This window comes from Calonectris borealis, unplaced genomic scaffold, assembly GCF_964195595.1.
Source record: "Calonectris borealis unplaced genomic scaffold, bCalBor7.hap1.2 HAP1_SCAFFOLD_66, whole genome shotgun sequence".
In the NCBI taxonomy this organism is placed as follows: domain Eukaryota; kingdom Metazoa; phylum Chordata; class Aves; order Procellariiformes; family Procellariidae; genus Calonectris; species Calonectris borealis.
Window position 1 is genome coordinate 813509 of NW_027441471.1, and position 15137 is coordinate 828645.

Genomic DNA, 15137 nt, shown 5'->3' on the forward strand with positions numbered 1-15137 from the left:
GCTGAGGGCTCCAGAGCTGGACGCAGTGCTCCAGGTGGGGTCTCACCAGAGCAGAATGGAGGGGCAGAATCCCCTCCCTCGACCTGCGGCCACGCTGCTTTTGATGCAGCCCACGATACGGTTGGCCTTCTGGGCTGTGAGCACACATTGCTGGCTCATGTCCAGCTTTTGCTCCACCAGGACCCCCAAGTCCTCCTCGGCAGGGCTGCTCTCAATCCCTTCATCCCCCAGCCTGTATGGATACCGGGGGTTGCCCCGACCCAGGTGCAGGACCTTGCACTTGGCCTTGAATCTCCTGACGTTCACACAGGCCCACTTCTCCAACTTGTCCAGGTCCCTCTGAACGGCATTTGAATGGCATGCCCTCTGAATGGCATCCAACTCCTCGTGGAGCTCGAGAGGAAAAGGAAACAGTTCAATCTCTGCTAGCAAGGTCAGGCTTCGCAGGAAGATTACAGAGCCGCGGTTCGCATATATGCAGGGAGAAGACCCAAAAGATCAAAGCTCCACAAGAGTTGTGACTGGCCAGGGTTGTGTCACAGGGACAAAAAGAAGGGCTTTTTCAAGTACGGGAATGGCAAGAGGAGGAGGTCAAAAGAATGAAGATGGTCACCTGACGACTAATAGGGATGAAGAGCAAGTGGAGGCATTCCATGCTTTTCCTTGGAGCCATAGAATATCTCGAGGTGGAAGGGACCCATAAAGATCATTGAGCCCATCTCCCTGCGCCTCACAGGACTACCTAAAATTAAACCATATGGCTAAGAGGAGTGTCGTCGAGATGCTCCTTGAACTCTGACAGGCTTGGTGCTGTGACCACTACCCTGGGGAACCTGTTCCAGTGACCGACTACCCTCTTGGAGAAGAACCTTTTCCACGTGTCCAGCCTGAACTTCCCCTGATGCAGCTTCTTTCCATTTCCTAGTGTCCTCTTGCCTTGGTCTTTAATAATACTGATAGCCCTTGGGCTGCCCGGTCTTCTCAGTTGGAAGACCACGACTGCAGGAACAGTGACTGTGTCCATGTCATGGTTTAACCCCAGCCAGCAACTCAGCCCCACACAGCCGCTTGTGCACTCCCCCCTGGTGGGATGGGGGAGAGAATCAGAAGAGTAAAAGTGAGAAAACTCGTGGGTTGAGATAAAGGCAGTTTAACAGGTAAAGCAAAAGCCGTGCACAAGCAAAGCAAAACAAGGCATTCATTCACCAGTTCCCATCGGCAGGTGGGTGTTCAGCCATCCCCAGGGAAGCAGGGCAGCTCCAACATGCGTAACAGTTGCTTGGGAAGATAAATGCCATCACTCTGAACGTCCCTGCCTTCCTTCTTCTTCCCCCAGCTTTATATGCTGAGCATGAACGAAAACAGCCCTGTGTTACCCACACTGTTTCCAGCACAAATCCAAAACACAGCCCCATCCCAATTTACTATAAAGAAAATTGTCTTTATCCCAGCCAAAAGCAGCACAGTCCCTTTGTGGACCTTGAAATTGAAAGGGACCAGTTGTACCAGCTGCATGTTCACAAGGCCATGGGGCCTTTTGGGATTCATCCCAGGGTACTGGAGGAGCTATGGGATGTCACGGCAGGACCCCTCTCGATCATCTACCAAAGGTCTGGGGAGTCTGGGGAGGTCCCCACTGACTGGCAGCTAGCCAACGTAATTCCAACGTACGCAAGTAGGGCGAGAGGGAAGACCCAGGAAACGACAGACCTGTTGGTCCGACCTCAGTACCTGGAAAAACCATGGAGAAGATCATAATATAAATTGCTGTGCTGGTTTTGGCTGGGATAGAGTTAATTTTCTTCAGAGTAGCTGGTATGGGGCTGTGTTTTGGATTTGTGCTGGAAACAGTGTGGATAACACAGGGATGTTTTCTGCTCCTCACCCCACCTCACCAGGGAGTGGGCTGGGGGTGCACAAGAAGGTGGGAGGGGACATAGCCAGGACAGATGATCCCAACTGACCAAAGGGATATTCCGTACCATATGACGTCATGCTCAGCAATAAAACTAGGGGGGAGGTTGGCGGGAGGGCCACTGCGATTGGTGGTGAGTAATTGTTTTCATTTGCATCGTTTGTCCTTCTCAGGTTTTATTTTTTGTTCTCTTTGTATTTTTTTCTTTTCCTTACAATCGTTTTTTATTGTTATTTTTGTTGTTATTATACTATGTCTTTTTAAAAATTATTAAACAGTTTTTATCTCAACCCACGAGTTTTCTCAGTTTTACACTTCCGATTCTCTCCCCCATCCCACCACGGGGACTTAGTGAGTGGCTGTGTGGGGCTCAGTTGCTGGCTGGGGTTAAACCACGACAATTGATTATTTTAAAAATTGTGGGAAGGGAATGCATGCCCTCAAGACTTCTCTGCTACTGTACGTAGAGAGGAGAAAGGAGACTTCCAAGGCAAGAACCAGCTGTTCTGCAGGAATTTTAGCAGGTTCAGTACAATGACTGGCTTTTAAAAATAAGCACAAGCCTGTACAGAAAAATGGTTCAATGACATGAAAGGAGTACGGAATGGTTTAGTTTATTGTGTATTAGCACTGAGTATGACCAGTGGCTCAGCAAGAGCTCTGTACTGTTGAGAGAGAGGGCAGTTCTTGAAGTGCTGATCTCTTCTGATGCACAACATGCCAGTTGCAAGGTTGTACGTTAGGTACAAAGAGAGGAAACCTGCTCCGAAGGAGATGACGTAACTTACTGAAGGAGGAGAGGTGTTTATTCCAGATAAAGCAATACAGAGTTTTAGATATGGCTGTTACAAAATTTTCCATAAGCAACATCCGATTCTGACCTGCCCTGCAGCAAGATTTTAGAGGTTGTTTCTGTTTTCTTAGTGCCACTAGAAAAGAGTGACAGATATAGTTCAGTGCTATGGAGGGAATCTTCATAGCACTGGGGGTGTTTTTGTATAAAAATTGATGTTTGCCAATTTGTTTAGATTTATGAAAGTCATATGGTTTAGTTTTTGGTAGTGCTGTGAGGAGCAGGGACTTGGACTCCATGATCCTTATGGGTGCCTTCCAACTTGAGATATTCTAGGATTCTAGGATTGTGGGTGCTCTGGAAAGGCATTTAAAGGACAATGCAATCATCAGGCACAGTCAGCATGGGTTCACAAAGGGAAGGTCCTGTGTAACCAATCTGATACCCTTCTATGATAAGGTCACCTGCCTCGTGGATGAAGGGAAGGCAGTGGATGCAGTTTTTCTGGATGTCGGAAAGGCTTTTGATACCGTCCCTCACAGCATCCTTCTGGGCAAGTTGTCCAGCCGTGGGATGAGGGGGTTCCCGGAGCACTCACGGGTGAAGAACTGGCTGGACGGCAGGGCTCAAAGTGTCGCAGTGAACGGGGCTGCATCTGGCTGGCAGCTGGTCACCAGTGGTGTTCCTCAGGGCTCCATCCTGGGGCCAGTTCTATACATTTATCAATGTTCAATGTATTTCTCAATGATCTGGAGGCAGGAGTGGAATCCGTTGTTAGCAAGTTTGCTGATGATCCCAAACTGGGAGGTGCTGTTGACTCTCTCGAGGGACGAGAGGCCTTGCCAAGGGATCCGGCTAGGTTGGAGCATTGAGCAGTCATCATGAAGGGCATGACATTCAAGGAGTCCAAATGCCGGGATCTGCACCCGGGATGGAGTAATGCTCCGGACACAAGTACAGAGTGGGAGGGGAGTGGCTGGAGAGCAGCTCTGCAGAAAGGGGTCTGGGGGTGCTGGTTGGCAGCAGGCTCCATGTGAGTCTCAGCCTGGGCTTGCCCCACAGCAGTGCCTGCTGCAGGGTGCTGCAGAGCTCTGGGCACTCCCACCACAGCCCCAGCCTCTTGGAAGGACCCAGAAGCTCCTGGGGGTGGGGAGGGGCTCTCATCCTCCCCATCACTCCCAGGGCTCGAGGCCAGCAATGGGCCAAGGAATTGGTTCCGTCACTCTTGGTGTGCTGTTGTGTCCTTTCCAGAAGAGCCCCCACACAGCCTGTGCCACCCCCACCCCCAGGTCCAGTGGCACAGGAGCTGCCCCAAGCTGGTGAACAGAAAAACCTCTTTCTCCTGCTTCTTGCCTTCTTTCTGACCCACGCGTGGTGCTCCACTCTTCTCCAGGGAAACCCCTGCTCCACAGAGAGCCTTTCCCCAAGGGAGTGTGTCCGTGCTGGCCTGGCCAGTTGTTGCTGGGTCCCTCCCCTGAGGTGCCCACAGGGCCCGGAGCTGGTGCTGCTGCTCTGCAGAGCTGCCCTGGCACCATGGGCTGACTCCATCCTGGCCATGCTGGTGCGGGAGTGAAGCAGATCTGGCCAGACTGGCATCACTGCCCTGACAGGTTTCTCCCATGGCTCTGGGGCTGTGATACTCCGAGAAATCACAGGGCCTTTTCGCTCTTTCAGGATGTGTTCAGGTGTGTCACTGGATCCAGCCCATGGCTCCTCACTGAAGATGATGTGAATCACTCTTCAGGCTGCCTTCCTCGTGCCTGCTGTGTCTCCGCTGCCTCTCTGGCATTGCAGAGCCCCATTGGGCTGTGCATCCTTCAGGTTAGCCCTTTTCCTTTGGGTGACTCCACTTTTGGGGAAGTTTTGGAAACCTCCATTCACTTTCTACCCCGAGGAACCCAGTGACCCAGAGATGCCCTGTGCTCTCCTGGTGGGTTCAGATCCCCTGTCAGGAGGTCAGGCATCTTTGACCAGCCCTGCCATATGTGAGAGAGCCTCAGGCAGATGCCTTTGACCGTCCAGGATCTCCATGGCATTGGGCACCAGTAAAGTGAAGGCTCACCCCAGCCCTCATTCCCTCACACATCAAGCCATGCCCTTGTCCCCCTAAGCCAATGCAGCACCCAAGCCCAACAGCAGGCCCTTTTAGCCTGCAATTCCCTGAGCGTATTCTGCACTCCTCTGTGGAAAGAAGAGCCCAAGCTGCACACGCTGCACGCAGGCAATCCCCTATATTTACAGACATGCCACAAAGGAGGCCAGCATTAGCGCAGTGATAGACTCATTGAGAGAAGGCCTTTGGGCCAGCCAGACTGGCTTCAGCCTCTTGAGAAGGAGGATGAAAGCAAACATTTCCGAACAAACACAATTATAACCAGTACAATGCCCAAATGACACAAGTTGCCTGAGATCACATGGAAAAACCTTGTGAAGAGAGATGGGCAGCTTATTGCTGCTGAAATACTACTTCTCGAATCAGGTTCTTCAGGGCATTCTTGAGTTCCTGGTTCCTCATGCTGTAGATGAGGGGGTTGACTGCTGGAGGTATCATTGAGTACAGAACACTCACCACCAGATCCAGGGATATGCTGGAGATGGAGGGGGGCTTCAGGTTAGCAAACACGACAGTGCTGGCAAACAGGGAGACCACGGCCAGGTGAGGGATGCACGTGGAAAAGGCTTTGTGCCACCCCTGCTCAGAGGGGATCCTCAGCACAGCCCTGAAGATCTGCACATAGGACACCACAATGAACACAAAACACCCAAATCCTAAAGAAAAAGTAACCACTAGAAGCCCAATTTCGCTGAGGTAGGCACGTGAGCAGGAGAGCTTGAGGAGTGGGGGAATTTCACAGAAGAATTGGTCCACAGCATTGCCCTTGCAGAGGGGCAATGAAAATGTATTGGCAGTGTGCAGCAGAGCAATGATAAACCCACTGCCCCAGGCAGCTGCTGCCATGTGGACACAAGCTCTGCTGCCCAGGAGGGTCCCGTAGTGCAGGGGTTGGCAGATGGCAACATAGCGGTCATAGGCCATGATGGTGAGAATATAATACTCTGCTCCTAAAAAGAAGGCAAACAGAAAGAGCTGGGCAGCACATCCTGAGTAGGAGATGGCCCTGGTGTCCCAGAGGGAACTGGCCATGGATTTGGGGACAGTGGTGGAGATGCAGCCCAGGTCAAGGATAGAGAGGTTGAGGAGGAAGAAGTACATGGGGGTGTGGAGGCGGTGGTCGCAGGCTATGGCGGTGATGATGAGGCCGTTGCCCAGCAGGGCAGCCAGGTAGATGGCCAGGAAGAGCCAGAAGTGCAAGAGCTGCAGCTCCCGCGTGTCTGCGAAGGTCAGGAGGAGGAAGTGGGTGATGGAGCTGGTGTTGGACATCTGCTGCCTCTGGGCATGGGGGACTGTCCAAGAGGGAAAAGACAGTGACAAGTTAGGAGAGACTTCTCTGAGCAAAATCAAAGCCATTTCTCATAGGACCCCCCCAAAGTGTCTCTCTCCAGTCAGGAAGACCTTTGGCAGGTGCCTTGCACGAGCTCTGGTTGGTGCTGGCTGAGGGTGCCCCAGGGAGCCGCAGGCTCTGCTCTGGGCTCTGGAGGAGTCAGTCCTGCCCCACAGCAATAGGGAAACAGGAACACGGGGTGATCTCAGATTAAATCCACTCGTGATATCAAAGAGCTTCTCAGCATTGTCGCTGCCAATTCACCTGCCTGCAGAGCAGAGCTGTGGGGGTTTTGGTTTGTGTCTTCTGGTCTGGTTGCCCCACCACAGCTGAGCAGTGTTTCTAATGCAGAAATCCTGGGCATTTCTGCTGCACTGCAAGTGAAATCGTGTGGGTCCTGAGAGGCAAAGGGACTGTCCCTCAGTGCAGAGTGAGGACAGCCGCTCTGTCCATCAGCCCTGAGCTCAGCTGCCCTGTGCTGGCAGCTCTTTCAGCTGGAGGACTATGGCACTCGCGTGTTCCCCCCAAAAGAAACGGGACAGTGCTGGGAGCAGAGGAATCCACGTTCTGAGTGCACATCTCCAAAGCCCTCACCCCATCGTACCTGAGGAGGATCTCAGCTCTCCACTCCCAACCACGGACACACAGGGCTCCTTACAGCTGCCCACATACAGCCACCCAGCAGCATTTCAATGGCCTTAGCGCCCAGGTGTCTTCTCCATGGGGCTCCTGCATGACATAGAGATGCCCCGGGAGAGCTTTGCCCTACTGGAGGGCACCCTGAAGCCCAGCAGGACCTCCCAAGGAAAGACTCAACTCTCCTAAATCTCCTGTGTCCTGGAGGGAGGGTGAGATGTGTGCCAGCCGCACACCCTGCAGTACCCAGAGCCCCAAAGGTTAACAGGGTGCGAGTTGGATGCTTTTCCTCCACGGACATACGGGCATGACAGTAGACACAGCGTTGGTGTCTGAGCTGCACTTGAATCCTCACCCCCCCACAGCAGTGAGTGTCACAGTAAGAACAAGGGCGTCAGGGAGAAGAGGAGAACGTGCCAGAGTTCCCCTGCCAAGGGAGGCAGGGGAGGGAGACACAGTCAGAGGCTTGAGTTTTTCTCCTCTTTGGTGGTCAGGCTGCTGGGAAGGCAACTCATGGCCAAGTGTCCATGACATGAAGGGCAGAGGCTCTGCTGTGTGAGTGAGGAGAGCAGGGGGTTGCTCCAGGGAAAGCATCTGCACTGCAGGGATGGCAGGGAGGTGCCTGAACCCCTCCTGCCATGGCCTTTCTGGGAGCAGTTCTCTCTTCCTCGCTGCCCATGGCTCTGCTGCCTGGAGCTCTTCTGGGCTAGGACCTGTTTCTCTGCCCTCACGGCTCCTCCCTCTTCATGCTCACAGAGCCCATCCGCCCTGCTGCGTGCTCAGCTCTGCCCTGCAGACACCTCCTGGCAGCAGGGCACTGCCCAGGGACATCTCGGTGTGTGCAGGGGCTAAGGAGCAGCTCAGGCAAGTCCTAACGAGAACTGGGGTCTCATTGCCTACTCCAGAGCAGAGCAATCAATTCCCATCTCCCACTGCGCACCCGGCCAACCCAGGGGAAAAAACTCAAAGCACACACTGCTTCCCTTTCAGGTAATGCCCTGCCTTGACACCCATCTTTAACATGACCCTCTGCAAATGTCCTCCGGCTGATGGAGAAGCCTGAGCAGCCCTGACCCACGCTGCACTCTCTGGACAGCAGAAGGACCGTGCCCTGCCGGGGCTCACTCCTTCCACCCACAGCTTCTCCCCACAGCGTCGTGGGGAGCTCCCCGGGCAGGCTGAGTGCTGAGCCTGGCAGGCGGCAGAGTCCCTGCCCTGATGCACAGCCCCCAGGGTGCAGGGACCCTGCTCGGAAGGACAGCCCTGGCCACCCCTGCCTGCACACACGCCTTCACACCCTGGAGCAGTGCCCGGGAGAAGGCAGCCGTCATGCCCTCTCCTTCTGACGGTGCAGCAGGGAAGCCCTGCTCTGCAGCACCTCCTCCTCCTCTACAGCAGGGAAGCTGTGAGAGTCCTCCTGAAAGATCATAGTTGCTGTGGCATGTACCAGCTTTTGGATATCCCTCCAGGAACAGCAGCTACATTGTCCTGCACCCAGGCACTTACCATGTAGAGGGCTGTGAAGATCTCTCCACGCAGTGAGCTCTCAGCATCCTCCCACTCCAGACTGCCTTTACACTCTCTCTGCCTCGCTCCCTCCCCTCGCTGCCTGCAGGCAGTGCCCTCAGCCCTGCTGCGCTTTGCAGAGGAGCTGCTCCTGGGCAGAGCTGTCTCTCTGCAGCACTGCCCACTTGCCAGGAGCTCCCTCCTTCCAGGAGCCCAGCCCAGCTCAGCAGCAGAGGACCAGCCCAAGGCAGCACTTGCTCTGCCCCTCGGGGCTCCCTCGAGGGGTCCCTGGGGCTCCAGGGGAACCTGCTGGGAAACAGCCTGAAGTCATCCCTGATCTTCCCTCCCTCAGCTGCGCAGAGACACTTCCTTCTCCTCTCAGGAGAAGACTTGGCCATGAGAATCCCCTTTCTTTGTCCCAGCATTAGACAGGACTCCCAGGAAGGAGACAAGCAAAGACCTAATTTCTCCAAGCTGGGGGATATCCTCACGTGAATGAAATAGGCATTTCAGTGTGGCTTTGTCGTCCTAGGGCTCGAAAGACATTCAGCTCTCTGTTGTCCACGCCATGTCTCTGCTCTGAAGCAAAGCCTTTGCACACAGGGGGTCTTGGGCGCTTGGGACCAGGTTTCCTTAGGGCAGGGACGAGCTTGCCTGCTTCCACAGCTGCAGGGCTTCAGCCCAAACGTGCAGCAATGGCCTCAGCCAGGGCCACAGGCAGGAAGAGCTGGAGCTGCTCCTGAGGAGACAGAGCTGTCACATGGTTGCAGAGCTCAGGACAGCTGCTCTTCAAGGACAGCATCCTCCAAGCTCAGCAAGGCTCCAGATCGAAACTCCCTCTGAACTTGAAAGGCCATTGCAGGGCACCATGAGGAGCGTTCACTGCTTCAGGCACAGTTAAAGAAGAAACAAAGGTGCTGTGTTGCCACTGCTGAATGTGGTGAGAGCAGGAGCAGATAGATCTGAGGTTCTCTGTGTCCTCTTTGCCTCAGGCTTCCCCAGCAAGGTCTGCCAGGCCTCTGGGACTCAGGGCAGGACTCTGGAGGAGATCAAGCAGCGGTGCATGGGGATCAAGTCAGGGATCACTTGAGCCAACGCAATCCTTACCAGTCGAGGGGACAGGAGGGGCGGCATCCCAGGGAGCTGAGAGAGCAGCCCAAGGTCACAGTGAAGCCACTCTCCAGCATCTTTCAAAGGTGGTGGTGTCTGTGGGGATTCCCTGATGACTCGCAGCACCCAAACCTTGCACGCACCTTTCAAAACTGCCCCAAGGATGTGCAGAGGAGCGGAAAGCTGTGCCCCAGACCATGTTCCCTCAGGTCCCATTTCTGGGGGTCTGAAAGAGAAAGTGACTGGATTTACTGGATTTAGCTTGTCTCTCGCCATCCTCTTTGCCTTCTGTGATGAAAGGAGAGGACTGCAGGACACAGGGAGACCAGTGGTTGTCTTTTAACCTGGAAGTCAGTGAAGGTTTCAACATGCCTGGAGGCATCGAGCTAGTAGGGTCCTGCAGGGGTCTGTCCTTCCACCTGCCCTCTTTTACCTTTTTTTAATGCCCAGGAGGAGATGAGCGGGGGCTCTGTGGCTGGGTAGCAGCTCTGTGGGAAAGGCTCTGCTGGTCCTTGGATTTCATCAGGAGCCATCACCAAAGAAGGCCAACAGCATCCTTTGTTTCTCTCTTCATTCCTTGAAATTACAAGTGCTTCTCTTTTATTATCCTAATACCCTCCAAAACGAACAGCCTACCCTCTTAAACCTTTCCCCATTGGCTGTGCATTTCTTGTTTTGCTCCTGCTTTTGCTCCTGCGGTTGGTGATTCCCCAGCCTTTGGTGGGAGCCTGGACCGGAGACCCCCAGTAGTCCCTTTTCCCACCATCTGTTCCATGCCCTTGTGCTTTACAGTGTCCCCAGGTTGTGGAGGATCACAAAATCAAATTAAGCAGGTGATAGATTCAAAAATAAACTTGATTTAAATCAAAATAGTTTAGCAGATAACTAACTCGAAATGAGGCTCATCAAAATCATTCAGCCTATAAGATGAGGGCTCTCAACCTCGAGGAGTTTCTTGGGCAGCGTCCCGACCCAAGGGGAGAGTCCCCGACTGCAGACCTGCTGCTCCGAGGAGGACCCACTCAACTTGCCCTCTGGTGGGGCTCCATTTATACCCCAGTTGAATCTGACCTGTGGTCAACTCTGAGTGGCTGAGGGCCTTAACTTTCTTACTCCTCGCCCAAGGTGTATACATGACCTAAAGTGTGTACGTAATGGCCAGCACTTGCCACCTTATAGGCGCAAAATTAAGGGCGCAAAAAGTAAGGATGCAGTGGTCCTGGTGCCTCCGGCCTTTTATCAGGGTGGGTGAATCCGCCACACAATCCACCCCCTGACCACAGTCACCATTCGACTGGTTTCCTTGGAGTGATGGTACAGTCACCTCTTGCCTCCAAAGTTAAAAGGGAGCGCAGTCTTGGTGAGGTCGGTGCTTACCGTGAATCTTCATTTCTCAGTTTAAGGTCGTACTGGAACATCAATTGTACCAACAAAGTCTAAAGGAACACCAATTAGACAAACAGATTTCGAGGGAGTATACTCCATGGTTAATATAGATTTCGTTATTGTGCCTTTAACACAACTTACAACAACACAAATCAGAACAATCACAACTACTACCATTATCAGAGATTGGAGAAGGCTGGTTAGCCATCCTGACAAAGAAAACCCAAACACATCGAAAACTCTCCCCAACCAATTAGTCCCCAGTGCAGCAACAATTGCCTCTGAGTCCTCTGCTACTTTTGTCATTTTGTTGATCTGGTCTTGAAGGGGTCCTGACACGTTCGGCATGTGGGCACAGCACTCATCTACCCATCGGTTCACGACTCCACATACGCCTTTCTCCTTTACCAGCATCAGATCTAATACAGCTCAGTTTTGAATAGTCATTCTACTGGTATGCTGTCATTGATCATCTAAAAGCCCCGAACTATCAGACGTGGTGTTGGCCAAGGCTGACAGCTCCAGACCCAGTTCCAGAATAGCCTGCCGGTTCCGTACCAGAGCAACTCCCATCCCAAAAATTGCTTCCAGCCACCATCCTACTTGTGTTGAGGCTTCCCACCATTCCCCCTGCAAGTCCCTTGGGCTGCGACCCCACCGCTTATGTGGCATGGATCCTCCCTGATAAATGGGAGAGAGAGAGAGCACAGCGAATGTGCAGGCTAGTCCCGGGATGGTTGGGTATCATCGGGAACACAGGCGGCCGTCAGAACATGCCCCCACTGAGTTAGGAGGTGCAGAGACAAAGGATGTTTGGCCTGAACCTGGCATGGCAGTAAGGGGACGACAGTAATCTTTCTTCCTACAACGCAGGGCAGAGAGCCGAAAGTAACTGGTATTGCTACATAGGCAGCCCTGTGTTAAAGCTTCCTGAGCAGGAGGGTATAGCCATAACAGTGGCATTTCATCTCTGTCTTTACACCCGATCTGTGCCTGGCAGTTCCAGAGCGGAGATTTCCCTACCGGGAATACCTTATCCTTTTCCCCGTACCAGCTGGGCGCATGAGTGTATCCAGCCCATGTGCAGTTGAGGGGGCAGTCCCATGAATTCCCATTACGAATGCTGGGACATACATTATTATCCTTTTCGGGGTGTTTGATGCACCATGAGGCCTTTAATGTTTTTGTATACTGTAGGGAGAGGTCATCAGTGCTCCAGCGACCTGTGTATTCGCTAGCTCCCCATGGAATTTCGGGGCATGGCGTAGTGCTGTTCCAGCTCCACCCCATGGATTCATGGGTGGTTGAAGAATATGATCACATCTGGCATCCTGTCGTGGTTTAACCTGGCAGGCAGCCAAATACCACGCAGCCGCTCACTCACTCCCCCGCTCCGCTAGTGGGACAGGGAGAGAATCGGAAGGGTAAGAGTGAGAAAAACTCGTGGGTTGGGATAAAGACAGTTTAATAGAATAGAAAAGGGAAAATAATGATAATAAATAATGATAGAATATACAAAATGAGTGATGCACAATGCAACTGCTCACCACCCGCGCTGACCGATAACCAAGTAGCGATCGGCACTTCCTGGATCATGCCTACCATTCATATACTGAGCATGACGTCACATGGTATGGAATACCCCATTGGCCAGCTGGGCTGGCTGTCCTGATTATGTTCCCTCCCATTTTGTGTACCTAGCTCAGTCAGTAGGCACGGGAGCTGTCCTTGGACTAGGAGGGCACTTAGCAACAACTGAAAACATCAGTGTGGTATCAACATTCTCCTCATACTAAATCCAAAACACAGCACTAGGAAGAAATTTAACCCTATCGCAGCCGAAACCAGGACAGTATCCACCCCTTATTCCATACCATTTACGTTATGCTTAGGTCTCACATTTTTCGATACCTTTCAATTAATCACCACTATCTTTTTTTATATATACATATATATATATGCACACACAGAGATCATTCCCTTAGTCTATGGACTATCTCTTGAAAATGTCCATTGAGTTCATTTAGTCCACAACTTTGGGCTCCATCTGTCATAACAGTCTGTCAGGGTGAGAGAGATGGTGTGTGGTGTTGGGCCGTTGCATCCTGAAGCCAGTTCTCATTTCGGTACTGCTGCACTCGTTCAGTTCTATCATCGTTGCACTTTGCTCGGTTTCATCGGAGTTAGTTCATTCTTCGTTAATCTGGGTGATTTTCACTGCTATACCATTGATAGCAACCATAGAAATAATGATATACAATATCATATAAAAATTGACATCAAAAAATTCAGTTCATTGACTATTTTCACCCAAAATCAAATCCCCTTGAGGTACACACCGAACTTCCACATCCTTTCTCATCACCTACCAAGTGCATCCAGGTCCTTGAGCAAAAGCAATCCCACGGATGGGTTTTCCCTTGCCAGCGGGAAACCAGACCGTCTTCCCCAGCATATTCCTTACGTGCACGACAGGGACTTTATCTCCATCTGCAGTACGTAAGAGTCTTGATTGGGCAGGGCCAGCTCGATTGGCAGATCCCCTGGTATTGACTAACCAGGTGGCCTTTGCTAAATGTGTGTCCCAATGCTTGAATGTCCCACCACCCACTGCTCTCAGCGTAGTCTTTAGCAGCCCGTTGTATCGTTGGATTTTCCCAGAGGCTGGTGCATGGTAGGGGATGTGATAGACCCACTCAATGCCATGCTCTTTGGCCCAGATGTCTATGAGGGTGTTTCAGAAATGAGTCCCATTGTCTGACTCAATTCTTTCTGGGGTGCCATGTCGCCATAGGACTTGCTTTTCAAGGCCCAGGATGGTGTTCCGGGCAGTGGCATGGGGCATGGGATATGTTTCCAACCATCCGGTGGTTGCTTTCACCATGGTGAGCACATGGCGCTTGCCTTGTCAGATTTGTGGGAGTGGGATAGAATCAATCTGCCAAGCTTCCCCATCTTTATATTTCAACCATCGTCCTCCATACCAAAGAGGCTTTACTCGCTTGGCTTGTTTGATTGCAGCGCATGTTTCACATTCATGGGTAACCTGTGCAATAGTGTCCATGGTTAAGTCCACCCCTTGATCATGAGCCCATCTATACATTGCCTCACTTCCATGATGGCCTGAGGCATCATGGGCCCACCGAGCTATAAATAATTCACCCTTATGTTGCCAGTCCAGGTCCACCTGAGCCACTTCCATCTTATCAGTCTGATCCACCTGCTGCTTGTTTTGATGTTCTTCAGTGGCCCGACTCTTGGGTACGTGAGCATCTACGTGACGTACTTTTACAGTCAGGTTCTCTACCCGGGCAGCAATATCTTGGCACAACGCGGCAGCCCAAATGGGTTTACCTCTGCGCTGCCAGTTGTTCTCCTTCCACTGCTGCAACCATCCCCACAGGGCATTTGCCACCATCCATGAGTCAGTATAGAGATAGAGTACTGGCCATTTTTCTCGTTCAGCAATGTCCAAGGCCAGCTGGATGGCTTTCACCTCAGCAAACTGACTCAATTCACCTTCACCTTCTCCTGGTGCTTTCTGCCAGAGGCTCCAGGTAGGGCCATTCTCCCCGGCTGCGGTGTAGAGCACATTCTTCACATCTTGTCCTGCCCGGACTGGCCCAACGGCTACTGCCTGAACTATCTCCTGTTTAATTTGTTCAAAGGCTTGTTGTTGCTCAGGGCCCCATTTGAAATCATTCTTTTTCCGGATCATGTGATAGAGAGGGCTTACGATCTGACTGTAATTTGGAATATGCATTCTCCGAAAGCCCACAACGCCTAAGAAAGCTTGTGTTTCCTTTTTGCTAGGTGGTGGGGATATGGCTTTTATTTTATTAATCATGTCCGTTGGGATCTGACGACATCCATCTTGCCATTTTATTCCTAAAAACTGGATCTTCTGTGCGGGTCCCTTGACCTCACTTTGTTTTATGGCAAAACCGGCCTTCAGAAGGATTTGAATTATTTTCTTCCCTTCCTCAAAAACTTCTTCTGCTGTGTTGCCCTGCACAATGATGTCATCCATGTATTGCAGGTGTTCTGGAGCCTCACCCTGTTCCAGTGCGGTGTGGATCAGTGCATGGCAAATGGTAGGGCTGTGTTTCCACCCCTGGGGCAGTCGGTTCCAGGTGTACTGGACGCCCCTCCAAGTGAAAGCAAACTGTGGCCTGCACTCTGCCCCCAAAGGGATTGAGAAGAACGCATTAGCGATATCAATTGTGGCGTACCACTTGGCTGCCTTTGACTCCAGTTCCTATTGGAGTTCCAGCATGTCCGGCACGGCAGCACTCAGTGGCGGTGTGACTTCATTCAGGCCACAATAGTCTACTGGTAGTCTCCACTC